The following is a 12,050-nucleotide window of genomic DNA, read 5'->3' on the forward strand; positions in this document are numbered from 1 at the left end:
CGGAGCTCCTGTACCCCACCCCCTGCTTCACACTGGGGAATGAGGGGTCCACAGGGGAACTTGGGGACGACACCACACCTCGTGTCACATCCATGACAGGAGGGCGCTCACAATCCTGATGGGCCGCACTTTGGGCTCGAACCAGAACTTCTTTTGAATTCAGAAAGTCCTGATGTTCTCAGAAACACAGATGATCAAAGAGCACGATCCTATCTTCTTACTCATGTGACTTCCCTGGACCCACCCACTTAGGTGGCAAGTCGTGACTTAGAAGAAAAGACAAAGACAAGTCAGCCCTTGTTCCTTGTCCCCAATAAGCCAGTGGTCGTGGTGGCAGAGAGTGGTTCAAGAAACAAAATGCGCGGTTCCCATTAGTTTTGTGCGACATTTCTACTGTCCTCATAAAATAGATACATAGTTTATAGTCTGGAGCTCGCATGTACACGTGTATCTATCAGACTATGCACTAATCTCTGTGATTCCTTCGCTGTATATGTAGAAATACTCAGATACCTGCATTTAAAGCGGGCTCAGCTTTAAAGAGCTCAGAAAAACGATTGATGAAATGCATGTTAATAACTTCACATTTTAATTTTTCTTACTTAGAACAACATCAAATAGCAAATAAAACACCTTGTGAGAGGTCACAGGTGTTATGTGACAATGTTTCATTTCAGCACTCAAAGCAGAAAATACGGAGCAGTGGTACAACCTTTAACTTTAAGGCTGAGACTGAGTGGGACCCGTGAACAGAGAAGGGACTGACGCACGAGCAGGTGCCCCAAGTTACAGGTGAAGGTCGCTTAATAAACAAGGAACATCTGTGTTCAGTAACGCAGGCCCGTCTGAAAGTGACCTTGGTCTCCACAGCACTGTTTCCTTTACAACACCCGAGTTAAGATACACTGGCTATGTTGTGTGCCCCGGCAGCTGTGTGGAGCACAGCGGGGTGGGGGAGTCGTGAGCGGGAGCACTGGCCTGGGGTCTGCATGACTGAAGTGGCATAAAAGACTGATGGGAGACGGCCCTCTGGCATCCACGTGCCCAGGGGACCTACACGCTCACTGGCTCTTCTGGGTGAGCGATACATGTTCTATCGGAGAAGGGACGGGAGATGTCCAGGATCAGGTGGCTGGCGAGCTCCCTGCATCCTGGGGTGAAGCTTAACACGTGCAGCATTAGCTTAAAACCTGTTTGGGTCACATAAGTCCAGTGGCCACAATAACCCAGAACCACAGCTGTCCTGCCATGATGTGGAGTCAGAAATTGGATTTGGCTTTCAGACCCTTGATTCTGTGTGACCAGTCACGATGGTGCAGCAGAAGGGACAGTGGCAGGAGGGCAGGGAGGCCATGTCCATGCTTCAGGGCCAACCAACCCCCTCTGGTTTGAGATAAAGAAATGTCTGCGGGAAATAACAGCAGATAAATACGACTTGTGAAATCGGGTGACTTCATCTTGTCCCCTCAGAACTTGCAAAGTCCAGGAGAAAGCCAGGGGACAATAGCTAAAGAGATTATTTTGTGTTTGTTTGTATTATCTACCTTAAGGAGACAAAGTGTTTGGGAGAGAAAGAGAGAAGCCGAAGCAGCAATGCGTCCAGTGTTTGTCACACAACATACGACATCATGCACCCAGGGTCCTGTTGAGGACCTGAAAACCGTTACTTTGATCACTATGGCACCACTTTGTGACTGCTCACCGTGAAAATGTGGTTCTGAGGCCAGGTGACGATGGGCATTTCACCCCAGAGACCGGAGGCTATGGTGCAAGATCACTTCATTGAGAAGGTCCTCCAGATGCTGAGAAGTCCATTCTTGAATTTCAGATAAAATTTCTAGGGGCTAATATATGTTTGTGGACACAGCAGAGTGGAAAGGAATGTTCGGTATTAGCGATAATTCAAAACTTGCTCCAGGGTTTGACATTCAGAAATTATCATCAGTGACATGAGCAGTCACCATTTTGTTGGAGGAGGAGATGGAGTGAGGTTAGTCTTTGCAAAGGAGAAAATAGCCCTCTTCCTCCTTGGCTGTGAAGTGGCCTATTTCGCAAAAGTTGTGAGAATAAAGATATTACTTACAGACATTAATCACTGAATTTTCAAGTCATTTGAGTTACCATCTACTTCCTTCTATACCAAGGGCCCAATATTCATTAGCATATCTTTTTCTCTGCACAAAATCTAGTTTCCATAATAAAGTTGACCCCGCCACTCATGAGTCTAAACGTTTCAAGTCACATTTTAATGATTCCATCCGTAGTTGGAGGCTAAAAGACCATTGACGTGAGGAGATTGGAGTGGAGTCTGACTGCCTTCCCCAACCCCGTCTCCTTTGCCTGAAGTACGGGAACAAGAGAGCCACCCTCTATTCTCAATACTCAAAGGCTTGGGTTTGCCTAATGCGTAAGATTTGGGTTTTGGTGTTAAAGAGCAGGGATTTGAATCCAACTGTGGAACTTTTCCTCTGCTGTCAGAGAAGTGACGTACTCTCCAAAACTCAGCGTCCTTGTCTATAAACAGTACTGAATTACCCGTAATTGCCTAACATAGCATTGCTAGGTGAAATGACACCATATTGAAACAGCCTGTCGAAATGCAGAGCACATAAGAAGTGCTTATCGCTGTCAGCATATTTCTCCTCTCTGCTATTGTATTTCTTACACATCCTTAAGAGGGATGTATAGAGATGAATACAAATTAAGAGAAAATGAAAACCAGTTGCTTATTAGCACCTCTCTGTCAGAGAGGACTGAAATCTTGTAAAGATGTTGAAATTATCCTAGCCCTCAAATTCTTATCAGCAAGGAGTTCTGTTTCACTACTTTAAACATTTATAATATGTGGGATCTCCATCTGTGACCCTCACTTATGAATTGAAATGGAGACAAATTTTATCTCTTAAACTATTTAAGTAGGAGAACATGGATGAAAACATGAGAGCACATAAACCAGTGTCTTCGTCTCCTCTGATACTTAGTCAACATTACTTTCCCTCCCTTCAGTGCACATCAACGGAGATAGTAACAGTTGGAGTACATGGAACAGTATGGCAACAATGGCTAACATTTGTTGAGCGTGTATAATATTTTAGATGTTCTTCTCAGTAATTATTTGTGTGTGAACTCGGGCAAATTTTCACGACAATCTTTTATGAAATTTACACTATTGCCATCCTCATTTCACAGAGGAAGAATCTAGGGCGCAAAGAAGCAAAACCACTTGCTAAAGGCCATGAAAGTAATACAGATTCAGGATCTGGACCCACACAGACCTGCTTCAAGATACCCACGACACTGTAGTCAATTCATGTTATTATAAGTAGTCTGTGGGAGCTATGTATATGTGTGTGTGTATGAGAGAGAGATAGAGAGGGAGAGAGAGGGAGGGAGGGAGAGGGAGAGGGAGGAAAAGAGGGACGTAGAGGGTAAGGAGAGAGGGAGAGGGAAGTGGAGAAGGAGAAGAAAACGGAAAATTAAACGTCAGAGAAGAAATCTCCATCAAAGACGGCTGTATGGAGATGGACTTTAAAGGAGAATAAGATTCTTAAGTGTGAAAAAAAACTCACGGTATTTTTTTGTTTTGTATTAAGATCACATTTTAAAAATCTAAAAATCACATAAGTAGTTAGAAATTTGTGTAGAGTCTCCCATGCAGATTGCTTTAAGACAACAATGCTTATCTGGTTTGCTTAAGTTTGACTGTTTTTAAATTTCTGTATTATAAAAATTTCACATGTAGACTAGTAATTTATGGTAAGTACGAATTTTGATACAAATATTTACTTACAACATAGGCACTGGATGGGTTGCGACTCTTATAATCCGTCTCTTTCTGTCATTGTTGCACAATTTGAGTCCCTGGGAAAACGTCTCCTACCAAAATAGTGAAGAAAGGAGAGGTATCAGCAGGAAGGGACCCGGAGAGAATGACAAGTTAGTTGTTGTTCCATCTTCGATGTTCTCACAGTCTGCTCTCTGAGCCACAGCTGCTTATCCCCGAGCTTCTGTTCCCCACATTTCCTGTTCTCTCTCCAAAGACCTAACCAACCAATTCCCAAGAAATGTCCCAACACTGGCCTCTGACTATTGAGTTCTTATACAGTCAGAGGTTCCCTCTTCTAACGGGTCACCTGCTGAAGTCCCCTCTCTCAGCAGAGACGTTGGGAGTTCGGTACTTTGTAAGATGCTTCTTTTGTGCAATCAACCTGAGTTTTTCCTAATGCTCAGACTAGGGTTATGGGATTTTCAGAGGGAGATCATAGAGGATAAGTGTCATTTCCATCACATACTTTCAAAATCAATGCAATTGATCATGCTGACCTTGAAGACTTTGTTGAGGTAGTGTGGTCACACGATTCCACGTTCTGTGATACAAGCATCAGTACAAAAAAAAGAGAGAAGTACAGACGAATTTCCCTTATGAGTATAGATGTAACAATCCTTAACAAAATATTATCAAGTAGAATCCAGCAATGTGTTATATATATAAACCCTGTCCCAGGCCTCTGTGCTAAAGACACAAAGCTGGTTCCATATTTAGCAACACATCATATTAACACATCACACCATCATAGCAGTTGATGAAGAAAAGCACTTCAAAAATAAACACTTTTCATGATATAAAGGCTCAGAAAAGTTAAACTTGCTGAGGAACATTTACAAGATATCTATAACTAATATCACATTTCATTGGAAGAGACTGAATATTTCTCCCCTAAGATCGGAAATAAAGTGGTCTGCTGACACCACTCTTATTCGACATAGTGCTGTAAGCCCCGGATATTGCAATAAAGCGAGAAAGAGAAATGTAAGGTTTACCTATGAGAAAGGAAGAAATACTCTATCTGCAAGTGACAGGATTGTCTATATAGAGAATCCTTGGAAACATACAAAAAACTCTTATGAATAATGATTCACCAGGGGCGCCTGGGTGGCGCAGTCGGTTGAGCGTCTGACTTCAGCCAGGTCACAATCTCGCGGTCTGGGAGTTCGAGCCCCGTGTCAGGCTCTGGGCTGATGGCTCAGAGCCTGGAGCCTGTTTCCGATTCTGTGTCTCCCTCTCTCTCTGCCCCTCCCCCGTTCATGCTCTGTCTCTCTCTGTCCCAAAAATAAATAAACGTTGAAAAAAAAAAATTAAAAAAAAAAAAACATGATTCACCAGGTAAATTTTCAACAATTAAACACATAAAAAGCGATAGACACATGGATGTTAGATATCTATCTATATAAATACTGTAATATACAAATTATATAGATGTATATATAATTATATATACATATAATGTAATATCTATGTAATTATGTAATATATATGTAATATATGTAACATATATGTAATATGTTATGAAATATATATGTAATTATGTAATATATATGTATTATATATAATGTAATGTAATAATGTAATATACAAATTATATATAGATATATTTTTATATATATATAAATAAATATATATATAAATATAGATATAGATATATCTATATCTATATTTATACAAATATAAATATATATCTATATATATATAATATAAATTATATATAAATATATATAATATATATAAATATATTTATATAAATATATAAATATAATTTATATATATTTTATATATATATAATTTATATAAATATAAATATATAGATATATATATAGATATAATTATATATCTATATATAATTTGTATATTACATATATTTTTTAATGTATATATTACATATAAACAAATATATATATATATAATTATATATACATAACTTAAATCACTCCCCACCCATATGTAGTGAGTGAAATTGAAAATGATTAAAATACATAGAAAGATGTATTTTGTTCGTGAATTGGAATAATCCATAAAGATGGCAACTTTCCCCAAATTGACATACAAGTTAAATGCAATTCTTATCAAAATCCTAGAATGACTCTTTTTTGTAGCTATCGACATGATTATTCTAAAATTTATCTGGAAATGGTGTGGAGTCAGATCACCTGAAAAAAATTTTTTAAGGTGGGGAAGGGGAAGAAATAAATTTACCTCATTTTAAGACAACACACAGACACAGCAATGGTTACAGTCTAGCAGTTGCAGAAGAATAGACACAGATCAAAGGAACAGATTAGAAATCCTAAGAAATGACCCATGTGTAGGTGCATAAATGATTTTACAAAATTGGAAAACAACTTTTCAAAACCAGTGCTGGACCCAATGGACATCTATTGGTAAGTTAAAAAAATAAAAGAATTTGACCTAAAAAACTCATGCCTTCATACAAAAATTAATATGGATAATGGACTTAAGCGAAAAATTATAACATTTTAACAAGTAATAGGAAAGATTCTTTGGGGTCTAGAGTTAGAGAAAATTTTCTTACATTTGATACCAAATACATGATCCATAAATGGAAAAATTGATGAATTAGCCTTCATCCAATTAAAATACTTTGTTCTACAAAGTCTCCTGTTGAGAGGATAAAACACAAGCTCCAGACTAGGGAAATAATTTGGAAACCACCTATCCCAAAAAAAGGAGTATCTAGAATAGGTGAAGAGCTTTCAGAACTCAACGGTGTTTATAAAACAAGTAAACAACCCGCTTAGCACATTTTACTGGAGAGGACGCGGGAGATAAACACACAAAGAGATGTTCGACATTATTGACCATCATGGAAGTGTGATCAAAACCATAATGAGATGTCACTTCACACACAAGAAGGTGACTTAAATTAACAAAAACAAAATGAGTGGCAATGCCGGGCGCTGACAAAGAAACCAGACTCTGCTTCTCACTCAGAGATTGCCGCTCAACATTTGCAACCGCCCTTGGAGGGATCTTGGCAAGGAGTCCCAGGGAGGACTTCCGGGGCGTGGGTTCAAAGTCCAAGTCGGCAACAAGGTTTGGGCCCGAGGCAGGGCGGCAGCCTCTCAGGGTCCCCAGCCGACTGGTCCCCCCACGATGTGCTGCGACTTCAGGCAGGGGGAGGCTGTGGCCTGGGCCCACCACCCCGGAAGCTTCTCTTTGGCAACGCGGCTCAACGGCCGGCCTCTCTGGAGCTGCAGCTTCACACCAGGTGGCCCGAAGACTTCTCAGGCTGTGACACAGCTTCCACTCCAAGATGGCGACCTCCCTCACCTCCGCTCACGGACACACCAAATCTAGAGCTACAAGCGGAGCGACTTCCCCTGGAGGAGGCCCAGAAACTAGCTGGGCGATTCCCACACGCCAGGCAAATGGGCAAATGCCCGAATCACCCACGTGTGAGCTGGTAGGAAAGCCTGGCACAGCCTCGTCACAAACCCCACCCCTGCCCTAGTGCCCTGCAGTCATGAGGGAACCCCCAGCTCCCAGCTTCTCACTGACCACTGCAGGGTTTGGACACTGGGGTCTCAGTTTCAAGAGGGACAGGCTCCCCAGACACCGAGCTCTGAGAGCCAGCCGGGCTCGTGATGCTGAGCCCCACAAGATGTGCTGTCCTTACCCCCCAGGGGTGAAGGCAGGAACCCCACCAAAAGCCCATCTCCCAGTCTCTCCCTGAAAAAGGCCCACTGGATACTTTAAAGCTGCCGCTTAGGGTGACATTTCCCCTTTAGCACACACGTAGGGGCTGACCGCAGCCCTCTCCAGAGGCCGGGAAGCCGGAAGATAAGACCTTCACCTTGTCACTTGGGCCCAGTCACTGTGTCACCAGCATCTCCCTGGAAGGAGCTTGCACACCTTCGGAACAGCACTGGATGAGAGCCTGAAAGGGCCGGCTGTGCGAGGCAAGGGGGGATTGCCTTCACCAGCCCCAGGGACTGCAGCGGCAAACACGCAGTTACTCACACACAGGGCAGCCCCTCAGCTCTGCCCCAGGCCCGGGCAGGGAAACCAGGCACAAAGGCCACCCTCCCATTTTCTCCCTGGGGGTTGGGGGCGGCTAAATGCACACTCTCCCGGCTCCTGCCTTCCACTCAACCTGCATCCAGGTGCTAACTGCAGCGCTCCCCTTAGAGCCACTGATGGCTCTGGCACACCCTCGCGCCACTGGGAACAAAGAAGGACGTCTGGACAGGCACCAAGAGCCAGGCAGGCTGACCGACAAGGCTCATCTCCTAGACCACCACTCCATGGAGACTGGCAGGGAGGCTGTTTCATCTAATGCACAGAAACCAGCAGAGAGTCAAGGAGAAAGAATAAATGGAGATAAACAGAGGAGAACGTTCCAAACAAGAGACAAGATAAAACCCTAGAAACAGACATTCATGACATGGTGATTTATCTGACAAAGAGTTGAAAATAGCTGTCAGCAAGGTCAGGAGGACAGCGCGTGAACGAAGTGAGAATTTCAGCAGAGATAGGACATAGAAGAAAGAAACAAACAGACCTCTTCACTCAACTATTGCAAAAATTCTCCTCCTTGGTTGGGTGTTAGGAGAGGAGAGACTTCCAGAGGCCAAGTCTTGTATGATGAGCTTGAATTCCTGTGTCCTTGGGTGAGCTGGTGGGCCAGGGACCTGCAGACGGAGGCTTGCCGTGGGGGAAACGCTTCACTCACATGGTGGGGTGTGATGGGGTGGGCGGAGCGAATGGGGATACAGGAAGTATGGGCAAATTCTTTTCTCTCTCTGGGTTTTATTTTCCTTCTAATTCGAGGTGGCAGAGACTGGTGTGGATGAGGCGATTTCTAGAGTTGTATTTAATTAATGCAAAAGATAAATTAACTTTCCATAGTTTATATATAGTTCAATGTTATAGGAGTGTTTCTATAAAACAAACAAAAGAGTTGCTCCTTCCAGACAAGGCAGCTCCAATGGTCGACTGATCTCGGCACAGACAACACCTGCCGAGCCTGACTAGCCACCACCTCTGGGAGCTAGTTTCAAGGGCCCTTTTGAAAACTACCAGCATTGTAGACACTCTTTTATTGTAATGTTAGTAGTTCGATAGGAAGACCACTGCTTAAATGCGATTATTGAGACAATTTCCTTAGGTTTTATGAGGAGATGTTAATATTTTTACCATCAAAATTTAGTGAAAGTTTTAGACGATTTTATTAAGCAGCCACAAGCCAATCGTTTGAACAGTTCACTCAATCCCTTCTGTGTCTTTTAGTATATGTCCGGCATTATTTCAAGCCTTTTGCAGAGGTTGCCTCACTCAATTCTTATTATAACTCTATATTAGAGGACTTATTATCACCCTCATTTTTTCTTTTAGGGAAACTAAAGAGCAGACAGTTTACATCACCTGTTGGTAAGTAACTTTGTGCCCAGTGTCACAGAGGCGGTGGGTAAAGGAGCCAGACTCAACCCAGGCAGACTGGATGCACAGTTCATGCTTGTGCAGCGGACGTGCAAACCATGGGAAAATTGTATGAAACAGACCCAAACCTTCACCGAAAAAATAAATTAAAATCATTTTATTTTCTTATGCCACCAGGGATACAGATGCTATTTTAATTTTAAGAAGTAAACCTTCTGCATGGGCAATATCATACATGGCAAATATGACATTCAGGTCACAAATAACATAAGTGTAGGCACGGAAATTTCACTGTTAATTTTATGTTTGGTGTTGAGGGCGCCTAACATCTTGGTGAGGGTTACTGTATGGACTGACTCGATAAAACAAAAGAGATAAAAAGGTAAAGTCTTGACAGAGTAAAGTCACCCAGAAAGGGGGTGGAGGAAATGCAGGAAAAGAGACTAACTCTCCTTTGCCAATTTCCATTTGATATTTTTGCCAAGCTGGCGCTCTTAATTTCTCCAGACCTTTAGGACATAAGCCCCGAAGTGCTTTCAAGTCAGGCCACTGGACCTAGAGTCCACGTCGGTGGCCCCACTCCCACTCTCTTCCCCCTTTGGCTCATGTGGAAGGGACAGTGGGCTGCCCATTCCTGGATCTGTTCAGCTGCATTGGTCCAGACAGTGAATGTGATTTTGGCTGAGTTTTAGAACATCCTCAAATCCCATCCCCGCAGAGAGACCAACCTCCAATCCTACACATGTAACTCCCCGTTTACTCTGCGGGTTCACTGGGAAATGCCTAACGTTACTACCACCTTCACCCAGAAAAGTGGAGGGTAGATAAAAGTGGAAGTGATTCTAGAGAAAGTAGAGATGCCGAGGGCTGGAGGTAGATTTTATAAAGACTGTGCAGGACAGGAACAATGAAATAAGGTCTAATTACTGGGACCACAGCTGAAGCTGTTGATATGCATAAATAGATTCCAGCACAAAGCAGCAATGTGCAAGTAGAAAGGATTTCAGTGGGTATCCCAATCTCCACATTTTGGATTGTCTAACTGTTACGTGTTTCTAGGAGAGAGAAAACAAGGGAGCATTCTGAGTTAGGGATCAACCTGCAGTGGGATATCTGTAGGACTTCCCACACCCTGCACACACTCCCGAGTATCCCCCACTGAGCCCTCACACAACCGAACACACAGACACCTACACGCCTACACATCTGATCACATACTCCTAGCTACACACACTAAAATGTGCACACCAGCTGCAGATGTATCCAGACTGGGACACAAGAAAGGGAAATGACTGGTAATCCATGTCAATAGCTGAAAGGCTGGGGAAGGAGATGAATAGAATACAGATCCTGCCATTAAACCCTCAGCCCAATATGAACTCAGTTATAGTTTGAAAAAATATGGAAAAACCTCCCACAAAAACCCATTTGTCCCTTTTCCTAAACTGTGTGTGTGTGTGTGTGTGTGTGTGTGTGTGCAATTTTTAGCTAATAGTAACCTTGTTAAGGAGGAAGTGAATCGTTTCCTTCTTGTTGCACACTTACAACGTTGAAATTGCATATTCTCCCTAAGGATGGGACCCTAAGTCCCTGTGTGGAAACCCTAGACTTGGTGGTCTGAGAGGGTATCATGAAGGCACAGGAACCCTCTGCCTTTCTCACTGAAGTTTTAGAACAAAAGCAGTATTCCTGTCTCCATACATTCATTCTCTGATCTGGGACTGCAGAGAATTTTATTACAATTCTGTGAGATGTTGTGTTCAAGGCACTCGGAGAGCCAGCTCTCCAGACAAAAAGGAGACACCTTACAAAATGAGAAATTTAAAAAACTAAAGGAAATACCTTGGTCCCGGCTATTTCCGTTCCCCTCTGGTCATAGACCCGCTTTGACGGCTTGGACTCATACTGGACTCTTCAGGGATTGGTGGGTAAGACCCTTGGGCCTCCACTGGATGTTCATCTACAGCAAATAGGAAAAATTAAATAGTTCTATCTTGGACTTGGTCATCTTTGTTGTTTTAACAATTGCTTGGCAAAGAAATTTTAACACTACACTAGTATGTATCCATTCTTTTATATGGGATTTCAACTCATGAGCAGTTAAGATGTGCACAAGTGAATTTGCATTCTCTCTCTTCTTGGCTCACCAGGTGTGCAGAACATGTGGGTGGGCTTATTTCAACAAACTTGCTTAAAAGTCACTATTTTTTCTTTACTATTATGTCCTTAACTGAAAGTTGAAAACTCTAAATAATAGCATATATTCAACCAGAGCACTTTTCCCTCATTGTAAATGTGACTCTTAGGAGAGCCATTGCAATTTGGAGTCTCTTTCCTGAGCTTCAAGCATTTAGACATTCCTCTGAGTATAAAGGATTGTGGTGTGGTGTTCCTAAGTCACCGATGATATTATTCTTTTAGCATAGTGAGTCCTTTCACCAAAGACAGGAAATCTGGCACTGTGACTTCTGTGTGCTTGGCATTTTTATCAAAATGCTATTACAGTTTTTACGATCTTATGAAGAAGACATTTAAAAGAGCGCATATTTGGGGCGCCTGGGTGGCTCAGTCGGTTAAGCATACGACTTCAGCTCAGGTCATGATCTCGCGGTCCATGACTTTGAGCCCCGCGTTGGGCTCTGTGCTGACAGCTCAGAGCCCGGAGCCTGCTTCGAATTCTGTCTCTCCCTCTCTCCCTGACCCTCCCCTGTTCATGCTGTCTCTCTCTGTCTCAAAAATAAACGTTAAAAAAAATTGTAAAAAAAAAGCACAAATTCTTGGTAGAAAATTGAAGGTAACAAATGCTAAAAAGATG

The sequence above is a fragment of the Prionailurus viverrinus genome, chromosome D2 (assembly GCF_022837055.1).
Source record: "Prionailurus viverrinus isolate Anna chromosome D2, UM_Priviv_1.0, whole genome shotgun sequence".
NCBI lineage: Eukaryota > Metazoa > Chordata > Mammalia > Carnivora > Felidae > Prionailurus > Prionailurus viverrinus.